The sequence below is a fragment of the Pogoniulus pusillus genome, chromosome 26 (assembly GCF_015220805.1).
Source record: "Pogoniulus pusillus isolate bPogPus1 chromosome 26, bPogPus1.pri, whole genome shotgun sequence".
Taxonomy (NCBI): domain Eukaryota; kingdom Metazoa; phylum Chordata; class Aves; order Piciformes; family Lybiidae; genus Pogoniulus; species Pogoniulus pusillus.
In genome coordinates, this window is record NC_087289.1 from 19,604,517 (window position 1) to 19,618,193 (window position 13,677).

Below are 13,677 nucleotides of genomic sequence, written 5' to 3' on the forward strand. Positions count from 1 at the left end.
TGTATTACCTGGGAATGTAGAGCTGTTCATGGAGGAGCCAACACTTCCCCCTGTATTACCTGGGAATGTAGAGCTGTTCATGGAGGAGCCAACATTTCCCCCTGTATTACCTGGGAATGTAGAGCTGTTCATGGAGAAGCCAACATTTCCCCCTGTATTACCTGGGAATGTAGAGCTGTTCATGGAGGAGCCAACACTTCCCCCTGTATTACCTGGGAATGTAGAGCTGTTCATGGAGGAGCCAACATTTCCCCCTGTATTACTTGGGAATGTAGAGCTGTTCATGGAGGAACCAGCATTTCCCCCTGTATTACTTGGGAATGTAGAGCTGTTCAAAGTAGGATAACAGAAGTCACAAGGACAAGAAAGAACAAATATTTACTAGACAAAGAGCCTGAATGTCACACTTTTTAATGCAAGAAGCGATGTGACATTGCTCATTTAATCTGGGCTCTGCTAATTGGTCTATTGCACAAGGAAAAAAATCTCTGGGAGTCCTTCTGGGAATGTCTCACATCATTCCCTATCAGCTGTTGACATACAAATACTCTAGTAATGAAAATATTTTCATTCCTTCATAACAGCATTCCCTGTCCTGTTTAATCTTATTTTCTCTCTTTCTGAAAACAAGCTTCTGTGTGGGGTTTCTGAACTAACAGATCTGATGCCATATATCATCCATGTCCCATACTCTAGTCAAATTTGCTAGGAGTGCACCCAAAAGACAGAGAAAAGGAAAAGCCCAGAGATTTACAGGAGTTATGTGGGATTTTAAACACCATTTGAAATCCATCTGTGGTCTGCAGCATTTCGAAGGACTGTTAATGCAACTTGACTGCAGCTAAGCAGCACCTGGCCTGTGTTGGGGTTGCCATCACTAGCAGTAGAATACCTGGCACAGGATCCAGCTACCTGCTGGAGAGGGACAGGTTTACACTTTTCTAGAAGCATCACAAAGCAGAGAATTTTAGGCAATTTTTTCATCTGTCCCTGCCCTGGAAAAAGAACACAGAGGAACAAACAGCTGGAAATCCAGGGTGCCTTGCCACCACTCAACCAGGCTCTTCTAAAGTGTGGATTGAGGCTCAGTAGCCATGGGGACATGTTCTGCTGGATATGGACAAAATGGTGTTGAAAAGACTTCAACCATTTCCTCACCTGCATGCTCCCTGTCTCCAAGAGGTTATCAGCATCCCCATGACAGAGCCCTCTGCAGGAGCTGTGTAAGCTTCTAAGATTACAGCAAATCCTGTGTGGGACAATTTTTCTTTTCAATATGCTACTTGTCACCATTTGGAGCCCCACTTTGTGCTCAGGCAGCTGGCTGAGGAGATCAGATCACGTTCTGCTGTGCATGAAATCCACGTGGCAGAGTCGTTACTGCAGTCTCAGAACAATTACTTTAGGAGATCATTTCAGAAGTTGCTGCATTCACATTGTGCTGTAAATACCTCTTTTCCTCTGCTAAATTCCACACCTAAACATTGCTCTCAAAATTTTAAATGCATTTGTCTTCAATATCACAGTTCTTTCAAATTCAAGGTCTGAAATAATGATGCAAGCTCCTGCTCTTCACTCCCCCAGCCCTCTCCCCATGGAACTTGTACCTCCACCCACATCCTGCTGCCCAGGTTGTAACATTCCTTTCTGCACCCCATCATTGTCACACTGCCTCCTGGAAACAGGTGCAAGAAGATTAAAACCCCACTCATTCAGCTGGGATTTCCATCTGTTTGCACCTTCCTCTCTGCCACTCCTAGATGTCAACATCTCTTGAGCAGGAGGTGGTGGGGAGGCTCTTGCTCTGTCCATTCCCAGTGTTTGCTGCTTACAGGGAGAAGCAGCAGTTGTATTCCGAAGGAGAGCAACATCAGGAGACAGGGGGAAAGTTAAGATACAAAGGCCACACTTAGATTTGGTTGGATTTTTGCCTTAGGAAGCACATATGTTTTGCTAAAACTAGATTTTAGTTTGAGATGTTCATGCTAACACATCCCTAAGAGGTTATTTAAACCAGTTTTTTAATTCTGTGTCATGCTTTTTAATTCCTGAACTGAAATATTGTACCATGTTTCACTTCAGTCATTAAGCCATTTTGTGCCATCTGTCATTGCAACACAACCAGAAGAGTGATCAGCCCAGGCTGAGCGGTAACTGCACTTCACACTGTGACAACAATGAGCCCTTTTCCACAGTTCTGCCATACCACTGCAACCGAGGTGTGGAAACAGCCCTACAACCTCTGCATTGCGCTTGGAAAGCCCAGAAACATTTCTGCAAACTTCCTTCTCCTACACATTCCTAAAATTAAGGAAATTATTTCTGCCATGCCCTCCACACCCCCTCCCCTCCCCCCGCCCTTTTTATTCTGGATCAAAACAGCTTTTGTCCTCTCACCCCTATTTCGAATTGACAAAGCCTCCTTCAGAGAGCGTTCCTGAGCTTTTTGGTTGCCCAAGCACCTGCGCTCTTTGGGCTTGTGGTCTGTGTTACAGAAGTGTCTGCCTTTGCGGGGGCTCTCAGTTTTCCACACAGAAGGAGCTCTCTGGAGTTCCCTGAGGAGGGCACGATAAGGATATGTCTGCATGTGGATGTTCCCCAGAATGGCTGGTCCCCACCACTTCCAGAAGAGTCCTTGCTGTGCTGCACACGATTGGCATCCCCACAGAGACTCCTAGCAGCAGAGTTCTTCCTGAAGACCTTTCTAAGGGCAGGCAGACCTTCAGCTTTGAGATGCTTTGGTGCCAAAACCATGTAAAAGACAGTTGTGAGAGCCGCCAGGTCCACTCTCCCTGTTGTGAGAGCCGCCAGGTCCACTCTCCCTGTTGCGAGAGCCGCCAGGTCCACTCTCCCTGTTGTGAGAGCCGCCAGGTCCACTCTCCCTGTTGCGAGAGCCGCCAGGTCCACTCTCCCTGTTGTGAGAGCCGCCAGGTCCACTCTCCCTGTTGTGAGAGCCGCCAGGTCCACTCTCCTTCCTAGCCAAGTGCGGGCTGCAGAGGTGCAACCGAGCGGAACTGGGCCCGCAGGGGCTGCCCGGCGGAGCCCGCGGCGCTGGGTCCTCATCCCCTCTCTGGAACTGGAGCCCTCGGGCGAGAATGAAGAACGCATCCGGGACTCGGACACTTGCTGCCTGCTGCAGAGGCATGGCGCGGAGGCTGGTCAGCAAAGAGAAGCTCCCGGGATGAAAAGGCTGTGCATGAACTCGTGTGTCCCATGAAAGGGTTTGATAGAGAAGGGCTGTGTCAGCAAGATCAGCTACGGAGCTGGGGCCTCAGCTCTCCAAGATACCTTCTTTTTGATGTTGTTACTGTAAGGAGCTTGTTTCAGACGGGATGCTTTGGCTAAAAACACACTGATGAGCACATACCTGAAACCCGACTGTAGCCAAGTGTGGGCTTTAGAGCTTTCTGGCCACACACTTAACACACCAAATTTCCCTTCATACCTCCTTCCTTCAGCGCGTTCCTCCCGCACTCACAGGGCTCCTGCCTGCGGGAACGCAAATGGCTATGCAGGACTCCGCAGCACAGATCAGTCGGGATGGGCCAGACGCCAGAACATCCCCAGCAGGGCCCAAACCCAGATTCTGTGTCCTGTGCTGTACGGTTTCCAGGTAGCCTTGAACTAAGATTTTCCCTGATATGAGGCAAGGAGGGCGGAAGGGGGCATCAGTGAAACAGCGAGCAATGGAAGAGGGTCTGACGAGAGGCGGGAGACAGCCGCAGTCCGGCAACAGGGAAAAGTGCCTTGTGAGACATTTTCGTAGGAGCCTGAGCTCTCTCTGGGTCTTTCCAAGGAACTTACGCTCCATAAGTAAAGGGGAAGCGCTACGGAAATGCTAAACACAAGTCTGACAGTTGCTCTTCTGAACAGGAAAAGCATCTTTACAGCTAGAAAAACCTACTGGCATAGAGCAAAAGGAAATGATACACTCACAACACTCAGAAAGACTGTGCCTGGCTGCCTGAATGTAGGCAATGACTAAGGGGAAAACACATGGTATTGTCCTTGTCAAATCTTTATGCCAGGGGAAAAAAAACCAGAAATCAAAATGTTTATTTTAACAGGAAGAATTTAGTTTAAGATTTAGTCTTTAGAAACTAACCCAAGAAACATGGCAAGCATACAGTATTATTCCTAGAAGGTATCAATTCACAGGAACTTCTGGCTTTGGTAGGTAGGAGAGAGTGAAGAAACATAACTGATGGACTTCCAGTTTCAAGTGCATGTATTAAAACTGTCACCATCATAAACCATTATAAACAATCCAGTGGTGGCTTCAGATAGGTCACTACAGAGTCTCCAAAGCCTCCCTCAACCTTTGTTACAAATAGCAGGGAGATCAATAGCTCAAGGAAAAGCTGCAGCACTGCTGCATTGCAAGCCCTAGATGAGGACCGCGGTAGCAGGTGAGAGTTTCAGAGATGTGTATTAGCAAACATTTGTTGGCATCCTTGCTGCAGGTGCTGCTGCCCACCACAGCCTGGCCCTTGAAACCTGAGTAACCCTGGCTGGGTACTCATGCTCCTCAAAGTCAGAAGAAGGAACTGAAGAATTTCTGCCTTAAAGTTTCAGAGCCCACCAGATCAGAGCCTAAGGAGTTATTCTGCTCTGCCCCTTGCCCTCTCCTCATCTACACACTTCAGGTGCTTGCTTCAATGAGAAAATTGTGCAAGATAACTCTGAGAGGGATGATACTAAATTACACCCAGCCTCCTACTGTCTCCTGGCTATGTGGCAATGATGTCTGGTAGAGCACACCACTGGTACCAGGACAAGAGCAAACCACAGGGCTGTTGCTTACCTGGCTCTCTCTTAGCCAGTTCCTGCCTACTTGCCTACCTCTTCAGCTTTTGTCTTGTGTCTCCTAATTTGGCTCCTTCTTTATGCTCTCCCACAGTGAAATGCCATATGGTAGCCACAGCCAGGCTCTGGGTGCTTCCTGGAGGCACACATTCCCTGCTCTAAGGAAGTTTCCACCTGCAGCGTTGTGCTGCATCTCCTCACCTCCCCTGGATGTAATGGAAGTGAAATACAACCCTCACCCCGTCCTGGGAGCCAGCACAAGGGTGCATGTGTCTCACCAAGCCAGAGAAAAACAAACGGGGGAGTTTCCTCTTCTTCTCTTTAGTTCCATTCATGGACAGGACCCTTCATGTTTCAGTCTATATCTTAACCTGGCACTACAGAAAAGCCAAGCTTTTAAGAAGCTGGATAGTTCTCCAGGTGATACAATCACACTCATTTCAGCGAGCCGTGTGTGTCATTCAGGCTCGCAGTCTGAAAATCTCCTGCTGCTCAAAAAGTCACATTTTCCCTTTAAAGGAAAGAGGAAAAAACATTTGTCCTTCAGAATCCTTAGATGTTTTTACTGATCTTCTGTTGACCATTTTGTGAACTCAGAAGTCTGATGTCAGTGGCTCTATAGAAAGGATACAGCCTGTTCTGCCATCACTGGAATTATTTTTAAACACTTCCCCCTCACAGACAAAATCTGGGGAGGTTAAGAGGGAAGAGAGACCAAGTGGCTTCATACTGAGAACAGAACAACTTACCAGAACTTAGTGCAGGAAAAAATAAGGAAAGCATGGTGGAAAACACAGGTTACAGATATTTGTGGTGGAGGTATTTTGACAGTATCATGGAGACAATCAACAACTTATTTCTGGATACAAAAGCTCAGGTCAGACAGTTCACTGACTGCACACATGCGTATTTGCGTACCAGACCATTGGCAGATTGATACCTCCTCATGATTGCTAATAATTATGTCTCTGCTGGAATTACCACAGCTGTTTGAAATACCCACACAAGCCCCTGCCATCAGAGGTTTCTCCTTTTTACACAGACACAGAAATTTCCCTTTGCTTTGAAATTCTAGGCAGAGGATCTCAGGAAGAAAACAAAGCAAAAACAAGCAAACAGTCCTTTCCCTGCTTGAGCAGGTCAGCCACAAGAGGTAGCAGGGGGAGAAAGCTTGTTGGAATGACCTGGGACAAATTACAAAGCATACATGAACTGTGACTTCTGAACAGAATAGTCTTGGCAGTGTATAAATGTGAAATATCAGAAACAAGTTTGGTAAGACTTAGCTCTGAGTTGAAAATCATTGATTTTTCATATGCTTTTCCCCTCAGCTTGCAGATTTGAGTTTCAGGCTGATGTCAGACTCTCTGAGATGAGAGGTGGGTATAGGCCTGTCTATAGGGTTACAGGGAGAGGCATCTGAAGCTAATGATGAGTGATAGGAATCACTCATCACTTATGATAAGTGATAAAAATACCAGCAACCACAAAAGAATACCACTTTCATTTCACTCACTTTCAAAACAATGACAAGGAAAACATAATACCAAACAAAGCTGCCAGCACTTGTACCCAGCTGTATTTTCAATGTCAGGTTGCTAGGTATTTGTGTTTAAAAAGACATTCTCTCACCTGTCTCTCTGGTTCTCCTGAGGACACAGGGAGACTGCAATTGGTTTCTGATGTACTGATGACCAAGTAGCATTCCTGTCCTCTGTCACACACATCTGTACCCTTTACCCTCTTTTTCAAACTGAACACTTCTACTGCCAGCTTAACAACACTCTGAGGATTGCCTCATAGTCCCAGTCAAACAAAAGAATACCAGTTTGAACTCTGCTAAATTCAATTTTCACTTGTTTCTGCAGTTTTTAGTACTTCTGAGAAAGCCTCAGCCACAGAAGACTGCAGCTTCTATGCTGCGAATCATCACCTACTTAACTTAAAAGATGAGAGGTTTTAGCTCCTGGGGATGCCAATAAATTTAAAAGCAGAACATGACAAATAAAGGCAGTGAAATATGTTACATTGAGAGACATTTTAGGTGACTCTTAGGATATGCAGACTTCTAAACAAAAGGTGTATATGCCTAGAACGATAATTGCACTTCCATTTAATTCACAGCTAGAAAACACGGAACTATCCTAGGAAGCAGAAAGAGAGCACAACTCCAGAGTACATGCTCTCTCACCTCACAACTTTCTCTTTCAGGTTTTGAAGAGAAAGCATTTGGCATCCTTCAGTGCTGTCAAGCGACAGCTAGAAAAGCTAAAACAGAACTTAAGCTTTCTGTGCTGCCCACTGCAGCCCAGAAAAGTTAACTGCCAGTGGGGACAAAGCTGCAGGCTCATGATTTTAACCAGGTCACCTGAAATTTGCTGCAGCCTTCCATAAAGCTGAACTCACGACTGTACCTGGCAGGGTCCCTGGGTCACTGGAAGCAGGCTGTCTCCCAGATGTCACATCTTGCAGAACCTTGCCATATCCTTCCTCACGACCCTTCCAAAGTGTTGTGCTCTCCAGAGGGCTTCTCGGCTGTGCTGAGGATGTCTGCCCAAGAGATGAACACACACTTTCAGAAACAAACGCTGTGTCTTCAGTAAATAGTTTGCCTTTGGATATCAAACAGCACTATTTTTGTACTTGGAAGCACAGTGCTTTCCATACTTTTCCCCATTAATAGCACAGATTTAGTTATTACCACTTTCAATATGGAATACTGTCTAGCAAGTATTCCTTAGTGAAGCTGGCGGAACTCCCGAGGCGTGTCCCAGCAGTGCTGTAGCTCTCAGTGTTAAGGGCTTTCCCTAATACTTTTTGGCATACACTACATTTTCTGTGCAGCTCTTATGTCGGATCATCCAACCACTAAATCTCTACCTTCATCACAGCCTTTTGATGAAATCTGTGTTTACTGCTGACACACTCAAATGGACAGAATAGTGTGTTTAACATGGCTTGAAACCCGTGCATACATCCTTCAGTCAATTCATAACTGCACTTCAAGTTTACTGGCAGTGAGAAGAAGACAATGCAGATGCAGGAGATAAGCACAGCGACAGCACTGGTAAGATGGATGTACCTGCTGGGTGCATTGTAGCCATCTGACAGTGTTACATCTTTGGGGCAGAATCTGCACTGTCTGCATTTGCTACCATTACCCCAGAGCCACTTGCAGAAACTTTGCTACAGTCTTCTAGTGCTGAGGGGAAGCACAGAGCTGGTGAGTGAAGAGTGCAGCAAGCACTTAAAATGAACGGCCTTAAAATGAACTTGAGCAGGCACTGCTCAGTCGCTGGCGTTCACAGAGTGCATTTCTTTGTGCTCACAGCCCAGCCTATCTGCGCTGAGCTAATCGCAGTCGTGGCCATGGAAGGGCTTCCAATATACTAACATGCAACTTAAAGAAAATCCTCAACTTATTCAATCTTTAAGATGTATTTAGAGCTTTTAGGGCCTGCTAGGACCTAGTAGGGACGTGATCAGCATGGTTAGACCTTCAGTGTCAAAGCAACACACATGGGGACACTGGGGCCTGTGGTCCGGCTCATCGAACTTCTCTTTTTAGCTTCAGAACTACATAGAGAGTAACTAGAACAGGAAACTTCTCCCTCTCCCCAGCTTATTAAATGATTTCCTGCCAGTCCTTTGAAAACAGCAACTCTTTGCTCAAAGCCTTAAGAAGAAGCTGTGAATGGCTGACACCCAGGCCAGGAAGAGCAGGAAGGGAAGGACGAGCAGAGCTAATTGGCTTTCTTGCACTTTGCTGGGGTAGCCAGCGTGCTGTAGATAAGCTTGTTTCACTGGTGGCACCCTGGTGGTCCCTTTTTCTCTTTCATTCTGCTTTGCCTTCAAACGTCATCATATCAGATATGACCCCGGCCGACACCCACAAGTGGCTTAATGACCTCATGCACAGGAGAAATAGACTTTGTTTTGCCAGCGGTCACATTCAGGCAATTAAAACCCCAAAGCAGCACTAATAAGATCACTCAGTAAGTGACTCTGACCCAGCCAACAAACACCACATTTCTCTGACAGAATTTATAGTCATCACTTGTCAAAACACACTCTTTTTGAAATGTGGCTTGTCAGTGCAGTGCCAGCAGCAGCTGAGGAGGACACCACAGGCAAAGCAGCACCCAGACGGCCAACGAGCTGGTACTGTGTTAGGCTCCAGTAGTCCCAGTCACAACGCAGTGTTGTGCTATGTGCGTGCAGCTGTGATGCTTAGCCCCTAAACCATCCTGCTAAACCACGTCTCCATACTCTTTTAGCTGCAAATGCACAGCCACTCTCCTGTTTTCATGTTCTGCTGCCAACACAAGCATACAAAAGGTGCATCAATTATATAATACCCGATTTGCTGACAAATCTGCATGTTTAATGTGCTAGCAAAACCCATTTTAAAGTAAAATAACCTTGCTTTTATCAAAATGCTAGGAATTATCTGTAACAAGTCAATGAGTGCCATTATTATTATGAGTGACTTAAGCCCTGGAAGGACATTTCTAGACCTCAAACCACTTCAGTGCACAACACCAAATTGCTTCTACTGGTACTCATCCATTTGGAAACACAGGTCCAGGACAGAACACACCTTGCTTGTTGCTTTCCAACACCAGCTGCATAAAGGGGCCACTTCAGAGGTCTCATCAATAACACTCCAATACTCCAATGTAGCAGAGGCCATTCCTCTCAACAGAATGGTCGTGTCAAGGCACATTCAGTGTGACATAAGGATGAAGGAGTTGCTGTACCCAACACAAGATTATGCAATAGGTCACGGTTGTCTAGTGTTACCTCACACTCACCCTTCTTGACAAGAATTCTAACATCTGCAGATTTAATCCCTACTCTCTACTTATTCAACTGTGTTTTTGATGGATGAGTCACACTCAGGATCTCTGCGAAATCCCACCCAGCATATCCATCCATTTGATAACAAATAGAGTCATTGAATCATAGAATCAACCAGGTTGGAAGAGACCTCAAAGATCATCCAGCCCAGCCCTATCAAATCAACTGGAACATGGCACTAAGTGCCCCATCCAGGCTTTGCTTGAACACCTCCAGGGACAGTGACTCCACCACCTCCCTGGGCAGCCCATTCCAATGCCAATCACTCTCTCTGTGAAGAACTTCCTCCTAACATCCAGCCTAGACCTCCCCTGGCAGAGGGAGTCCCCTGAGACTGCTTTTCAGTTTTCATGTTGGAGTGACAGGTAAGTAAGTGTACAGCATGAAATGTATTGTGCATTGAGTATCATGTAAGGACACACAGGAGTGTGTATCTTCAGATCATCACTTGTGCAGATAGTGGCAATCCAAAAAAAAGACCTTGCTCTTGAGCAGGTCAAAAACCAGCTCTCGACTGCCCCAGAAACAGAAGAAACATCCCCTGGAGAAAAAGCCTGTTGTTACAGTAGGCCAAACAAGTCTACTGTCTGAACACTAATAAATACAGAGCAGAAAGGGATCCTGCTGGTACAGTGGTGCAGATCCAAGTGAAGGCTGCAGACTGAACACTTTGCCATGGGGAAAGTTATGCTGCTGAAATCAGTGAATGGGTGATGTTAGAGAGAGGAGATTCCCTGGTAATGAGCAGATTTCTCTAAGTCCACTAAAATATATTCATAGAATCATAGAATCAACCAGGTTGGAAGAGACCTCCAACTTCACCCTGTCCAACCGAGCACCCAGCCCTATCCAGTCAACCAGACCATGGCACTGAGTGCCCTAGCCAGGCTTTTTTTGAACACCTCCAGGGATGGTGACTCCACCACCTCCCTGGGCAGCCCATTCCAATGCCAATCACTCTCTCTGGCAGGAACTTCCTCCTAACATCCAGCCTGGACCTCCCCTGGCACAACTTGAGACTGTGTCCTCTCATTCTGTTACTGGTTGCCTAGCAGAAGAGCTCAACCCCACCTGGCTATAACCTCCCTTCAGGTAGTTGTAGAGAGCAGTATATAGTTGATCACTGCTTGAATACAGGTCTCCTTTTTGCTTCTCACGCAGGTGGTGTAGTAGTTCCATAAAGATCTGGATTTTTTAGCCTTTCCAGCTTTCAAAACCACCATGAGAACATTACATAAAAGCTAATAATAACAGAATCACCTTTCCTGTCTATCACCTAGGCCTATTACTTTTCCTTGAGGAAGACACAAAATTCAAAGTCAAGGTGCAACTCAGACTCTTTTCACAATTTTTACTTCTTTTCAGATGTTTGCAGCATTTTTACTTCCCGTTCTGTGCTGTATTTAGAGCAGAAGGTGATGGCACATCCTGGCAGCATGTACCCCTGGAGATGAAAGCGTTGCCATCCTTTATGACAAACAAAATGATTTCAGTAGAATTTACCAGCATTGTTTTAGATACAGAGTGTACAAAGATAACCAAACCAATTTATTTATCTTACACACATCAAATTTCTGTCTCTAGTTGTTTTGAACACACATTTGTTGTGAACTACTACAACGTTTGGCCATCCCAAAGGAAGAGTTTGTGCAATGTGTACAAACTGGAAGAGGGGAAACAAAAAGCCAATCACAGAAAATCCACAAGTTTTCAAGTAAAACCTTCCAGTGGCTCTACTTCATCTAACAGTTAAAGATGTTTCATTCTGCACTGAAGACAGGCACTTTTTTTTGTCTCCTAAAATATGTTTCCAATTTAAGTTTGAAAAAATATTTCCATTGTGCCATATATGTGGTAACTCAAAACCAAAATGAAAGGATTAAAATCAGGGCTGCACAGAATGGTTTAAATTAAATTCAGGTAGTGGGGAAGACTGCCGTATCTGGCAAGCTCCCACTTACTGAGCTTTCTGGCCAAGAGGCAAGATGAAGCATAACAATCCTTACCTGCCAAGTCTAGAGCAATTTTGAGGCTTTTATTCATCTCTTAAAATAAAATCTTAATGCTCTTGGAAGCCTGCCTACCCATACAGTAGATCTCACCTGCCTTTTCTTTATCCTCACACAAATGTACCATGGTATGCTTCAGTAATGACAGAAAATGTTTTCAGTCCTTCTTCCCCCCTCCTGCCTAAGTACATGGTACTTAAACTTGTCACCCATTACCCTTCAATGGGAGATGTGACTAAATCCTACAGGTATTTTGAAAATCTCAGTTAATAGGTTACAAATTATTGCTAACAACAGAGCGTATGAAAAGCTGAACTTCGGGCTGCGGAATGCCCTCTGCCCATCTGTCACTTGCATCACACCTGTAAAGCCTCTGCTGTCCCCACATAGTAGCCCTAATTAGATCTGCACCCCATCCCACCCGGGGTGGTTCTGTTTATGGGAGTGCAAATTGATTTATTTATGATTCTGTGTTATTACTACAGCCAGCATGAAATCAGCCCCAAGGCTTCCCCAAACACAGTCATGTCCCTGAATGGATTGCTCTTGGCTAAGGAAAGGAAGGGTAAGCAGAGCTCTGCAGTTCAGAAAAGGCATTGGTGTTAAGAATTAGTTTTCATGAGCTCCTTAGGAGATGCCTCAAAGTAGTAAGATTATATTACTTTTACAGCCATTTGGGAAGAAGTGAAAGATGTAAAAATATGCAGATCTCTCTGGAGCTTTATCCTGCCCTCTTATGAGGTTGAAAGATTTTCAGATGATACCAGTAACAAAACAATTTAGTAATGGCCTGGCCCAAATAGGGCCACCAATTAATCCACAGAGACCACCTACCTTCAGGGAGGTCTTCAGGCCAGCGAGTACCTGTACATTGCTGCATGTACAACCATCAGCAACAGCAAATATTTCCACAGGCAACATCAGCTCCCATTTGTGTGCCAGGCTGTGCTCCAGTTCAGGTGTTTGTGCCACTCACAGTATCACAGTATCACAGTATCATCAGGGTTGGAAGAGACCTCACAGATCATCAAGTCCAACCCTTTACCACAGAGCTCACTCAGCAGTATCTTCATCACACTATCAAAGACGTGTTCTACAGCAGTCTAAAAGCTGTTATTTGCTGCAAAACCTGAATAACATGCAGCAACAGCACCCCAAGTGCACCCCAAGTCACAGTTATGGCTGAGCTGGAAACTGCTACCGAATCCAGTACCTTAATGCTCTTTTTCTGCCCCCTTGAAGATGCCTTTTTAGGATACCTTGACCAGGAAATGCTGCCAAGTTAAAAAAAGAGTTTCACATCTTTCTGGTTGGGACCTAGGGCATTGTACACAGGTCAAACCCAGCAGAGTTCTCTTGTTTTGCTTTATTATCTATACATATCATGTCTGATGAACCGCTGTGAGTCCTGAGCACTTTGGGGTAGAACCAACAGCAGGCAATAGAACTGCTCCTAATATTATGCAATCTGAAAAAGAGTAATTTAATTAAAAATCATAGAATCATTTAGATGGAAAAAAGATCCTTAATATGGAGTCATTTAGCTGTTCTTTGTAATTTGTCAGGCAAAGATAAAAGGACTGACTGAGCAAGCTTGTAATAAAGGCTGCTTTTGTTAGTACTTTTTTCTTTCTTGGACCACATTTCACAGAGTGGGATTGTAATTCTTGAAAACTAACATTCACCACTTGCCATAGACAGGGAAAATAGCCAAAGATGCCTCAAGACAAATAGATGGTACCAAATTTGCCCTTCTGCAGGCTGCTTTCGGTTTGACGCGCACTGCAAAAAGTGCAAAGCTCCCTGGTGAAGGTGCTGCAGAGGTTTCTGCTGGATATGTGGTCTGCAGAACTGAGGAGTTAATATGAAACTTGGCAACTCCAGCCAGGGCTGAGAGATCAGGGAAAGAAAACTGCTCTGTCAAACGAGAGGTAAGTTTTCAGTTTTGCTTAAACTCACATCCCAAGTGACTTATTTTGTGATGATTTCAACTGCCACATCG

The 13,677-nt window shown here is 45.2% G+C and overlaps 1 long non-coding RNA gene across 1 annotated transcript in view; it reads right to left on the bottom strand.

Moving 5' to 3' along the window:
• Nucleotides 1-13,677, bottom strand: part of LOC135187067 (uncharacterized) — a 128,868-nt gene that overhangs the window by 24,521 nt on the left and 90,670 nt on the right. The window contains exon 2 of the long non-coding RNA XR_010307177.1: nt 7,221-7,356. This is a non-coding gene — a long non-coding RNA (uncharacterized LOC135187067). The remainder of the gene's footprint in view (nt 1-7,220; nt 7,357-13,677) is intronic.